Source organism: Centroberyx affinis, unplaced genomic scaffold, assembly GCF_046629955.1.
Source record: "Centroberyx affinis isolate AG114_WGS23_722 - 3 ecotype Tasmania unplaced genomic scaffold, CSIRO-AGI_Caff_v1 ptg007664l_1, whole genome shotgun sequence".
NCBI classification, from domain to species: Eukaryota; Metazoa; Chordata; class Actinopteri; order Beryciformes; family Berycidae; genus Centroberyx; species Centroberyx affinis.
In genome coordinates this window covers 19131-31632 of record NW_027283866.1, presented here as the reverse complement: position 1 = coordinate 31632, position 12502 = coordinate 19131, and positions in this window count along the sequence as shown.

The following is a 12502-nucleotide window of genomic DNA, read 5'->3' as shown; positions in this document are numbered from 1 at the left end:
AAGCCTTATGGCTTGATGTACATGACTGGCTTCAGAATACAAACATTGGAAAAATAAATGATCAGTAGTTTCAGTATCATCACAAAATACACAATTATTGGTTTCAATTCCAAATCGTTGTCGTAACAATTCACTGGATGGATACACTCCATTAGGAAACATAGGGTTAACTGAATAAAAACAAAATACAACTTTGACTTCAAGACAAATACAATTAAACTTCTATTCAAGCGCATTCCCCACTTATTTAAATGAGAGAAATGGAAATTCTTAGGTGTAGGTGTACTTGAATAATAATAATAATAATGATAATAATAATAATAACAACAGCAATAATAATAATATTGATAATGATAATAATAATAATAATAATAATAATAATAATAATAATAATAATAATAATAATAAAAACTGTATTCATCCCTGTAGTGAAAATGTCTTTTACCTGCTTGTCTCCAGCAGATGGCAGTACAGCCGCTCTGTCTGGTCTGAACTGGTGAAAGGTGAATGAAAAAGAAGAAGAAGGAGCTTGTGGTATTGATTATGATCAATGATTCTGTATTATTTTTATGGGATGTGCTTGATATTCTTTGTCTTATTGTGTTTTATGAGAAACACTGAGGAGCTAAAGTCCTGTCAGCTGAGTTTTTGGAAATAAAGTTTGTAGTTTTATTATCTGTCTGTAGCTTTTTGTATAAATGTATCTGTCCTGTCTGCAGAGTGGAGAGTTTTAGTGTCTCAGCTGGGAAGCAAGGTTATTATAGTTTTGCATTTTTCATTAGTTTTTATTTTTATTTCGTTTTGACTTTTTGTTTTCAATTTCAGTTTAGTTATAATTAGTTTTTAAAGCTGGTTTGCTAGTTTAGTTTAGTTTTTACTTTTTGAAAAAATTCATTTCAGTGTTAGTTTTAGTCTTTTTTTGTAATATGGGGTATTTGTCAGGGGTGAGATTCAAAAATTCAAAATACTAGGCTTATGTATGAAATAAATTAACAAAGACGAAAACTAAAGACATTTTCTCTATAATTTTAGTTTGAGTTAGTTTTGTAAACACACAATACAGTTTCAGTTAGTTATCGTTTTTTTGTAAAGCCTCGTTTTTAGTTTTTATTTCAGTTAACGAAAATGTTTTTTCACACCTAGTTTTTATTATTTCGTTATCATAATCTTGGTGGGAAGTGGAGAGTTTTAGTGTCTGTGTGTTTTTAACAGAAACTTCTGGAAGTGTTTTCCTGACTCATGACTCACTGATTCTTTCTGACGGGTTTTGGGTTCAGTCTGAATAAATCACACTGTTCTAAACATGTTAACACCTAACACACACACACACACACACACACTCTGACACATGCACTGTCACACATATACACACACACAGGCGGATGCAAGGACAGATGCACTTACACAAAGAGACACACAAACACACACCCATGCATAAACTCATGCACACATAGATGGCGGGAGAGACACACACACACACACACTGAGGGTATACACAGACAGACATGCACATGCACCCACACACACACACACACAGGGACAGACACACACTCAAACACACCAAGGCTACACATAGACAGACATGCGCACACACACACACACAAACACATGTACATTCATACACACACTCACTTTCACAAAGAGACATAGAGGAAAGACACACACCCACAAACACACTGAGGGTGTACACACACACAGACACACAGACACACAGACACACAGACACACACACACACACACACACACACACACACTGAGCAGCAGACTGATCAATCATTGAGTTGGTCTGGAGCAGCGACTGTCAGCTCAGCTTCACTTAACACTAAAACTAAAACTGAACCTGAACACCAGCAGCAGCAAGTGCTGATGCTGCAGAGGCTGAGCTCATCTTCATCATAATAACTAGCCTCCTCTCCTTGTGTCCTCTCTTCTCCTTGTCTCCTCTCCTTGTTTCCTCTCCTCTCCTTGTCTCCTCTCTCCGTCTCCTTGTCCCCTCTCCTCTCCCGTCCTTATCTCCTCTCCTTGTTTCCTCTCCTTTCCTCCCCTCCCCTTGTCTCCTCCTCCCCTCTCCTGTCCTTGTCTCCCCTCCTTGTCTACTCTCCTCTCCTTGTCTCCTCTCCTCTCTTCCTCTCCTCTCCTCCATGGTGGGACACACAAACACACAAACCGCTCTCCAATTATAGCAGTGGGATAATAACCTTTATTTGTAAAGCACCTTTCATACACAACATGCAGCTCAGACTGCTTTACATCAACAGAAGGCAAATAAAACACAGAGAAAAAGATAAAGAAGAAGCACAATGCATTAAAAGCATAATGTGTTAAAAGAATTAAATCAAGTAAAAATAGGCTTTAGAAAGGTTTGTCAGAGGTGCCAATTATTATTATTATCAGAATCAAGTCAAATTCAAGTCACACACTCTTTTCTTTTCGTTTGTGCTTTATTCATCCCACCAAATGTTTTCCTATTCCTCTTCTTCTACTTCCTGTACTTCCATGTCATTTTTCTAGACAAATTCTGTCTTGCTTTTGCTTGTATTTTTGATTTTGTCCATTTATTCATGTAAAGCGCTTTGAGTTGCATTTTATGTATGAATGATGCTTTAAAAATAAAGTTATTATTATTATCATTATTTTTTATAATACATGATAGAAACAACACATATGATATTCTACTGCAACTAATGGTCATATAACCACAAATACATGTTAGTTAGGATAGATATTTGACAAATGTCTCCATGTCAAAACTGATTCAACAAATGTGTTTCCATCATATTTATTTGCATTTCTTTGTTGCTATAAAACTTTCCCTCATCAAGGAGAGTAAAATCTTTCTTGGGTCAGACTGCAGCTCATAATGCTCATAAGGTGTTATGAGACATTATAGGAACATTATCAGCACACTGTGAACACATGATCATTTCATCAGAATGTGACATAATGAACACAAAGTGCAAAAGCGGTTGAATAATTTATGGAGCAACTGCATAGTTAAAAACATGATGTATAATTGAGTGTAATTCTCTGATGTTTGTCTGATGGTAACGCAGATCAATGCTGATTTTCTCACTGATGTGTTTATGAAATCATACAGTGGAGACAGAGGTGAGACCAAGTCAACTCTGCTCCAGTCCCAAGTCAGTCTCAAGGCTTGAGGCACAAGTCTCAAGTCTAAATGTAGAACAGCAAGTCAAGTCAGAACAAATCAAGAGTCCAGTATCAATTTAATATCTTAAAGGAAACTAAATATCTAGGACTTTTCAATGCAATATGGTTTTAATAGGATAAAAACTTGGTAAGAGCATCATGAGTTTGATTTCTAGAATCAGTTTCAACTTCAATAAATTCAGTCATTCCATGTTTTGTGAAATGAGCATAAACTGAATGACATGAATAATGTGAAGATTAGGTTCCTCTGTATCTGTGTTCAGACAGGAACCTGCTTCACATCAGAGGAAGAAGACACCAGACCAGCTGATGTCTGAGTTTTAGACCCCATGACATTTTTACATTTTACTCGATGTTTCTGGACTCAGTGTTCACCTGTTCACCAATACAGGACAAAAAGATGACAAGAAATGTTGATTTCTAGAAAGTTTACATCAAAATGAACGGAGCGTCTCTTTCCAATAAACAGCACGTTTGTGTTGATGACTCATCCTGCACTCGGGTGGGGGGGGGGGAGACAAACATTTCATCCAATCAAATTGGATGTTTTCATAATTCAGTCACAATTCTGAGAATAAAGAATAGAATTCTGACATTAAACTCAGAATACATTTTTTTTTTTCAAATAAATTTTTCACATATGGCACTAATCCTCTTCTGTATTTCCCAGACGGAGCGACGGAGGAGGAGAATATTCCTCCACAACCACTTCCTCCATATCTCATTAATATTCAAATAAGCCCCTCCCACTGACGCTTCCCACCCTGACTTTCTGTTTCATTCGGAAATAACGTCGACACACTGAAGCGAATCACGCTCTCTGTGACACTTCATGGGTCTTTACTGAAAGTGCAGAGCGGTTCAGACCGGACTTCAGCTCCACCTTCAGACACAAAGCAGAGTCCAGTCAGCAGAGCAGATGGCTGCATGACCTACAGCACTGACAGAGGAGGAGAGGACAGTCTGTGTGTGTGTGTGTGTGTGTGTGTGAGAGAGAGAGAGAGAGAGAGTGTGTGTGTGTGTGTGTGTTAAAGAGAGAGTGGGAAGGAGAGAAAGATAGCAAACACATTCTAGGAGGAAAAACAAGTGAAAACTAGCTTTTGTTTGAGTTTTCATTTTGGTTGCTGCATTTGTTTGGTTCTCCTTTAGTAGTTTTTTGGTTTGTGATTTTGTTTACTTGTTTACCTTTTTTTCCCATTTATCTGAGTCATTTAGGTCGAGTTGTTCTGTGATTTCGGTCTCCTGCTCTCCTTGCTGCGGCTCTCTGGTGGATTGGATCCCACATGTGACTTCAGAGTGGAGGGTCTTACCTCCAAACAATCTCTGTTCAGCTGGAGGCTGCAGTCTGGACTGATCTGAGGTCTGTGGAAGAGGTTTGAACTCTGCTCATTTGCTTTTCAACAGAGCTCATCAGCTGACAGATCCTGCAGATCCTTGCAGGTCCAGAGTTTAGAGAGTCTGTCTTGTAATCAGAAGGTCTCAGGTTTGAGTCCTGCAGCTTCTCCTCAGTGATTTTACGGTCAGTAAAGTGTAGAAACGTCCTGAAGCTTCAGGCTGCAGATCAGAGCTTCTGTCTGTTTGTTAGTGAGCTGCTGCTTTTTCAACCAGCTGACATGATGGATTTCATTCAGCAGCAGGTGATCAGGTGTCAGACTGCAGGTAGACAGTCTGGCCCAGTGGTTTTAGACTAGGACTGGGGTCCAGAAGATCCTCAGTTCAATTCCACCAGCTGCCAGTACAGTATCTGTTAACAGCAGTGTGTCTTCAGTATAACAGCTGACTCACTATCTGACAGCATTTATTACTCCACCCAGCTGAAGGTGGATTTCATTCAACAGGTGAATCCTGCTGTGGGCACAGGTCAGAGGGTCCAGCAGTTAGAGAGGCCGGCTTGTAAACTGAAGATCGCAGGTTCAAATCCCTCTGCTGTCAGACACCGAGCCTCATGCTCACTCTTTATATCTCACTCTGGATCTAACCGCCAATATGAAAACTAAACTTTTCTTTTCTTTGCTTTTCTAGCCGGTCAAGTCAGTCAGTTAGAAAAGCTTAGAAAAGAAGTAGGCTATCTTAGAGAATCTATCAAGAAAATGACATATTGTTGAAACAAGTTAATTTGCATCAAAAACAAGTGAAATTATGTCACCCCATTCTTATTTTAAGAATATTAGGATTTTAGGACTCAATATTAGACTGAACGACTTGTTAAGATGGAGATTTTTTGCAGTGTAGAGAGACCGACTTGTAAACTGAGCACCAAGCCTCCTGCTGCCTCTTTATAACACACTAAAACCTTTCTTTTCTTAGCTTTTCCAGCTGGTCAGTCAGTCAGTTAGAAAAGCGTAAAAAAAAAGAAAAGGTTTGTTTTCATATTTGCGGTTAGATGCTGTAAAGACTCATTGATGATCCAAGGAGAGAAGGAAAGAGATGAAGAGATGAGAGTGAGAGACAAAGAGAGAGAGAGAGAGGAGTGTTGTAGAAAGAGACAGATTGGGGAAAAAGAGAGAGGGGGAAAAATGAAAGGAGGGAAGAACAAGATAGAAGAAGACAGAGAGAGAGAGAGAGAGAGAGATTTAAAGCGAGAAAGAGGCAGAGATATTTCAGAGATATTACCCCCACAGCCGCCGACCTCTGCCTCCACCAGACCTGGCAACCCGCCCTCCTCTGGCCCTGACCTCGGCCAGGACGGGGGTTGCCAGGTCCAGACGCCGCCCGCCTCCCTGCCAGGACAGATGATCGGATCGGCGTCTGATTACTCTGAGAAGTGACGGCGGGCGGCGGGAGGATTAAGCTCTGACGTCTGACGGGGAAATTTACTTTGCAAAAGGGACATTTTTTATTTATCGTAACCTTTACTCCCCCGGGGAGAGCAGCTGGGGGTTCGCTGCCTTGCTCAAAGGCACCTGGGGATTCATGAATGTCTTCTTAAAGCAATATTCCACTTAGTTTTAACATGGGGGGTTATTCCCCTCTTGACCGCCATGAAAACCAGAATATAATCTACTCACCAAGATCAGATGCAGCTGGACGAGTTTGTAGAGTCCAACACTCCTGTGTCGTCTTGTTTTTGTGTGATCCTCTTCAGTCAGCTGGTCTGGTCTATAGATCTGTCTCCTGTCATGTTTCATAAAGTATCAGCTCCTTGTGTTGAATGTTTCAGGCTTTGAAGTCTGGCTCCATTATTAGAATCCACTGGAAAATTAGCTGTATGCAAATAATGCTTCAATATCAAAGCTAGAAAATGAGAAATATCTGAAAACGAGGGTGTGGATCCATACAGTAACACTCTTTAGCTAAAAGTGAATCCACTTTTATATATCACTGTTATTTATTTATCACACTTTCATACTCTGATAGGACAGATTTGTTTACAAGTTTTTCTTCTCAGGTTTTAGCTGTAGCTTCGATAGCTAGCTATAGCCAGCAGGCTAATTTAGCAAAGCAATTGTAATGTTAACATGCAAGTTGCAACTACTAGTTACTCGCCATGTAACGTTAGTTATTGTGCCAATCAGATTTATTAACAAGACAGTGATGGTTAGCTGACCAGATACTGTGGTTAGCTAGCTAACAAGCTGACATTATCATCAATCACATCAGTGATCATCAGTCTCCAGTCAATAACAGAACAGAAATTAAACATATCTATTCCACATAGGGCTCGATGATATGGTGATTTTGGGATATTGAGACGCACAATTCTGCTGTCTGAACTAATGAGAAGAAGCTAATTTTATTTAGAAACTCAGACAAAATGAAGTATGGTAGGAATATCATGTGAAAATTTCAGTTTAGTTTGACATCACACCAAACATTACCATTCGGTTCAATATGATGAACATTAATTTGATTATTTAACGTGATTTCGCTTATGTGAGCCATATCGTCATATATATCGATATTGAAAAAAATTCTTGATTTCAGCCATATCGTCCAGCCCTAATTCCACACTGATGAGAAAGCCAAGTCAAGCACTGAGGACCTCCAACATGGCCGCTCGAGGCCGTGTCACCTCACCTGAAGCCTCAGTTGTTGCTGATATCCATGGTAAGGTTGGAAACTACAGGGGAAATGTTTTTAAGTGTAAGTATCTGCAGTGTCAGCGTTGTGTAATGTCTGATCAGTGGTGACAGCAGGTACAGGTGGGGCCGGTCCTCCACAGGGTCCTGCTGGTCCTCCTGCAGGTGTTGTGGATCTAACATCTGACCCGAAAACCCCGACTGACCCGCTCTCCTCTCACCCGCCGGCCCCCCTGCAGCATCCGGGCCAGGTTTTCTCACAGGTACTCACCCAAAATAGACCAGGGGGAGTGACATCACACGCTGTGGAGCGGTAAATGTGCCTTATTTGACCAGGGGCAGAACTTCACAGATGTCTCCCGATTTTCTGCTCAGTCTGACACGGAAGACTGAACAGTCATTCCACATAAAAAGGTCCAGACAGACTTTGGCTGCATGTTCACACACAAACAGGCTCTGATTTTTACAGAAAGCCGACTTCCTCCTGCTGTCTGGACACAGAGGAACCTCATGGAGACAGTTTGTCCAGTGTCTGATTTTTGGAGATCAGATGTGGGATCCATAGGGTGAGTGTGTGTGTGTGTGTGTGTGTGTGTGTGTGTGTGTGTGTGTGTGTGTGTGTGTGGCTGGTTGGCTTGAGTTCATGTAACGCCAACATCTGGTCAGTAGTGCAGAGCAGCTTAAGGACAGCTTACATCACTCACTGACTTAACTCTGACGCCGGGTTACACCAGAAACATCCACTTCTCAACCAAGGCCACACACACACACACACACAGTGGTGGAAAGTAACTAAGTACATTTACTCAAGTACTGTACTAAAGTACAATTTAGAGGTACTTGTACTTTACTTGAGTATTTCCATTTTATGCTACTTTGTACTCCACTACATTTTAGAGGGAAATATTGTACTTTTTACTCCATTACATTTATTTCACAGCTAGTTACTAGTTAGATCTATATTTTATATTTAAACATTTGAGCATCTTTATAAAATAACTATAAAATAGCATTGTTATAGATTAGACTACCCAAAAGTATAGCTAAATTGTTAAGATTAGCTTCACGCTGACAACTTTAAAATGCTGCTTACATGTACATGTATGTCAATAAATCAGAATTAATATTCCAATAATTTATGAAAAATATAACTCTCTAAATGGGGACAGTTTGCATAATGAGTACGTTTGATACTCTAAGTAAGATTTTGAATGCAGGACTTTTACTTGTAATGGAGTATCTTTACATTGTTGTATTGCTACTTTTACTGAAGTAAAACATCTCAGTACTTCTTCCACCACTGCCCACACACACACATCTGTTAATGTACTATCTATTTTAACAAAAGAAAAATAATTCTATGCAACAGTTTAACGATCTTGGAGATGCCAGAGTTTCTGTGTTTGAGATTAAAGAGCTGGATCGTGAAACATTTCAATCATTCATCTCGTCTGAATTTAGCATTGCTAGGCTTACAAGTTAGATCTTGAAATGTAGTAACTGTAATTGTCCTGTTTTTACTCAACACAGTACAAAATATAAGAACTACAATGCACAATAAATACAATCCATACATTACACAATGTACACTACAATACAATTTATAATACAATATACAATATAAACAGCAGTGTGTGAGTGTTAGTGTTATGAATAATATAAATGCTAAATGATAAGTGATATATGGTATTGCACAGTAGGTAAGTGGTAATATGATATAAGTAGTGAACACTGAGGCACAGTGGTAGTGCAGTGATGATGCAATAACAGTACAACAGTCCAACAACTGTGCAATAACTACAGTGTCTTGTGGTTAGAGGTTTGCCCAAAAATTCTCCATTGACTCTCACTTCAACACATCAACCCAGTCTGATGTCTCCAAGTGTGTAGCGTGTGGAGACTGTTATGTTACCTTTAACTGTATTGCTTTACCACTGAGTCCCCATTCATTGTCCCCCACATTGTATGATAACTTTAACTGTATTGCTTTACCACTGAGTCCCCATTCATTGTCAATGCCGCCCCCTAGTGGGACAAAGTCAACATTACAGTGTGACTAACCAACGATCGAACGAACTAACGGATGGAGACCGATCCATCCTTTGGTGGGGGACAATTAGAGAGTCAGTCAGGGTGCAACACAGTATTGTTCCAGAGTTAGCTACATCACTAATCTACATCTATAGTCCCTGGGCAGGAAAACATTAAAACAACACAATACTGTATATCACCATGCTGCTTACTGGACTAATAAAACTGCTTTGTCTTTTCTTTATTTGGCTTCAGAACGAGGCTTTTTAGCTTCGGTAAATGAGACAATGAAATGTCTCGTGATGATCTTGCTCACAGCACAGAACATGACGGACAGCAGGAGGGGAAACTGAGAGCAAGTGGGAAGGTTTTGAGTTCTGAAAGCCAGAAATCTCAGCGGCCGATTAAATAATAGAGATCATGTAACATCACAGACAACACATCATGCCGACGACCAGGGTTCGATTCCCAGCGTGTTCGAAGTACATTTCAATCATAAGCCACATTTAAATTTTTAACGAACGTTTTTCTTATTTAACCATGACCAAACCATTTCTCTAACCTTAACCAAGTTGTTTTAGTTGCCTAACCATAACCGTAACACAAGCAGTTTTATTTGCCAAAACGTACATTTTTCAAATTCGTGGTGGAGGAACGTAATTCAGGCCGAGGTGGAGGCACGTTTTTTAGGTCGTGTTCATTTCACGAAAAAAATGGCAAAATCGTGTCCATGTACATGAATCAATAGATTACATTTTCCTGACTATTTCACGAATTGCCGTGAGACCGTGTTGCAATATTTTGAGGTTGGCAAGGAAACGTCCGGGTTTTCTATCCATCCTCCTTGCTGTCGTTCTTTTGTTTTGGAAATCGTGTTTCGCCGGTTAGACATTATGTGAAACCCGTCATGGAGGACACAAGAAAGCACAAGAACACATATATTTGCACTTTTACCTGAGTAAGGTTTTTGTGTACTTCTGCCACCTCTGCCCAAAGTCAACTTTCTACTTTTCAGATGTTTTTTGGACAGAGTTCCCTGTTCTGACCTCAGTGTGAGGCTCCTCCTGTCTGACAGCAGCCCAGCTGTCCTGCTGTCCTGCTGCAGCCGGGAAGACCAAACTCACACAATCACTTCATCAGCAAGTACAATGAATCTATTAGTCTTGGTGGCATTGATGCAGAAATATACTGACAACTAACAGCACAACTAACATGCAAATATATACAATAGACCATAATATAAATCTACATATAGACTCTATACATATCAGTCTACATAAGGACAGCAGCCTGTACATGAAGGAGGTTTTCTGGCGCTCTGCAGAATCCCTGAACTACAAATCAAGATGCACATGGGAGAAAATCTTCATATATTCAAACTGAAAATTTAAACTTTAACTTTCACGTCTCATTTTGCACTTACATTGTCTTTTTCCTGTTGAAAAACTAAATTGTACAGAGTCAGTAGTGGTAGCAGTAGTAGTAGTAGTTGTGGTAGTAGTAGTAATAGTAGTAGTAGAAGTTGTAGTAGTAGTAGTAGTAGTATTAGTAGTAGTGGTAGTATTAGCAGTAGTAGTAATATTAGTGGTAGTAGTAATATTAGTGGTAGTAGTAGCAGTAGTAGTAATATTAGTAGCAGTAATTGTTTTTTACTACAACAGTCACTGCAGTAAGTAGTAAAACTGTTTGGAATATAATTTTATACCAGTAAAATGTTTTTTATTCCATCTCTATTATTTGTATTGTTCATCTTATTGGCTTTTGTTTATTATTGCTTTCCTCATTAAAGTAACTCTGCTATACAAACAACATATAATATTATCACATTATTATACTATACTCTGTTCTTTCTTGAGTTAAACACAGAGAGTTCATACATTTGATTTTCCTGGAATAAAAATGTTCATGGAATATCACAGAATATCAGCTATTGGCAGCTTCAGAACAGAAACATTGGTGTCGACCTTCACAAACCCATATCAGTCAAACCCTAATAACGAAGGCTATAAAAACATTGATCAGAATGATCAATAACTAATTGAAGAGATTTAGTGAAGCGCTTTTACAAAATAATCAATAGAGCAAAATGAAAGCAGAGATGGATGTGAAGAGCCGGAGGGTCGGAGTGACACTTCACACACTGGATGCTTTCGATTTAATCGACTGAATGATGAACTCCATGTGCTGTAATGATTTTTGTGAAATGGATATATCATGTTCTGGAAATTTTCTTTTCCATTACAGCTGTGGATGTTGTGCAGCTGAAATAATCCATATGTGTTTCGTCAATGTTGCCAACATCTATTTTCAGCCGCGCGTCTCCAGAGCTAAATGGGAGTAATTCACCGCTTCATACAAATGAAGCGGCAAGTGTGTACCTGCTGTGCTGCTGCCTTCTTGATGTGCCACACACACACACACACACACACACACACACTCTCAGGTGTTAGTTTGTGTGTCCTTGTAAATTATCACAGTGGTTGCTCCCATGATATACTGGCTCAAGCAGGTTTCTGCATGCTAATCCCTCATAACTCACACTGGGAATGGAGAGCGAGCGTCTTTACTTCCACATGGTGATAAATATAATGGAGTCATTCCTATGTTCCCAGGGTCTATGTTCCCCAGATTTAAGTGGCACATAATGGGAACATGACAAACGGTCCTATGTTACCAGGGTCCTATGTTCCCCAGTTCTACATATGTGCTCTCCCAGGGTCCTATGTTCTCAAGGTCCTATGTTCCCAGGGTCCTATGTTTCCCAGCTCTATATAGCACATAATGGGAACCTGAAAAAGATGCTCCCCAGCTCTGTATTCACTTAATATGGTTAGTTATGGTTAGGGGTTAGGTTGGTTGCTTGTAGATTAGGGTTAAGGTTAAGGGTTAAGGGGCCCATTATGTGCCATAAAATCTGGGGAACATAGGATCCTGGGAACATAGATACGCTCCCATAAATAATAACTGTAATTATATAGCGTTTTCCAAAAAACAAGGGCACCAAGTGTTTTACATAGATTAAAGAACAGATGAACACACTAAACCCTGCATGTAAATTCATTCACCAACAAAATGCCAAACCTGCTGATATGCATTTCTGACTGATCACTGTCACAATATCATTATTTGGTCTGTGTGATCAATTGTTAGTTGCAGGTCACCAAACTATCAGCTCAGAGGGAAGCTCAATGATGTGAATTATTCTAAAGATTTGTCTTCCAAATGTTTGTTTGGTCTTCGCTCTGCATACATAATGATAAAAAAAGCACAAGGTCGGCTCT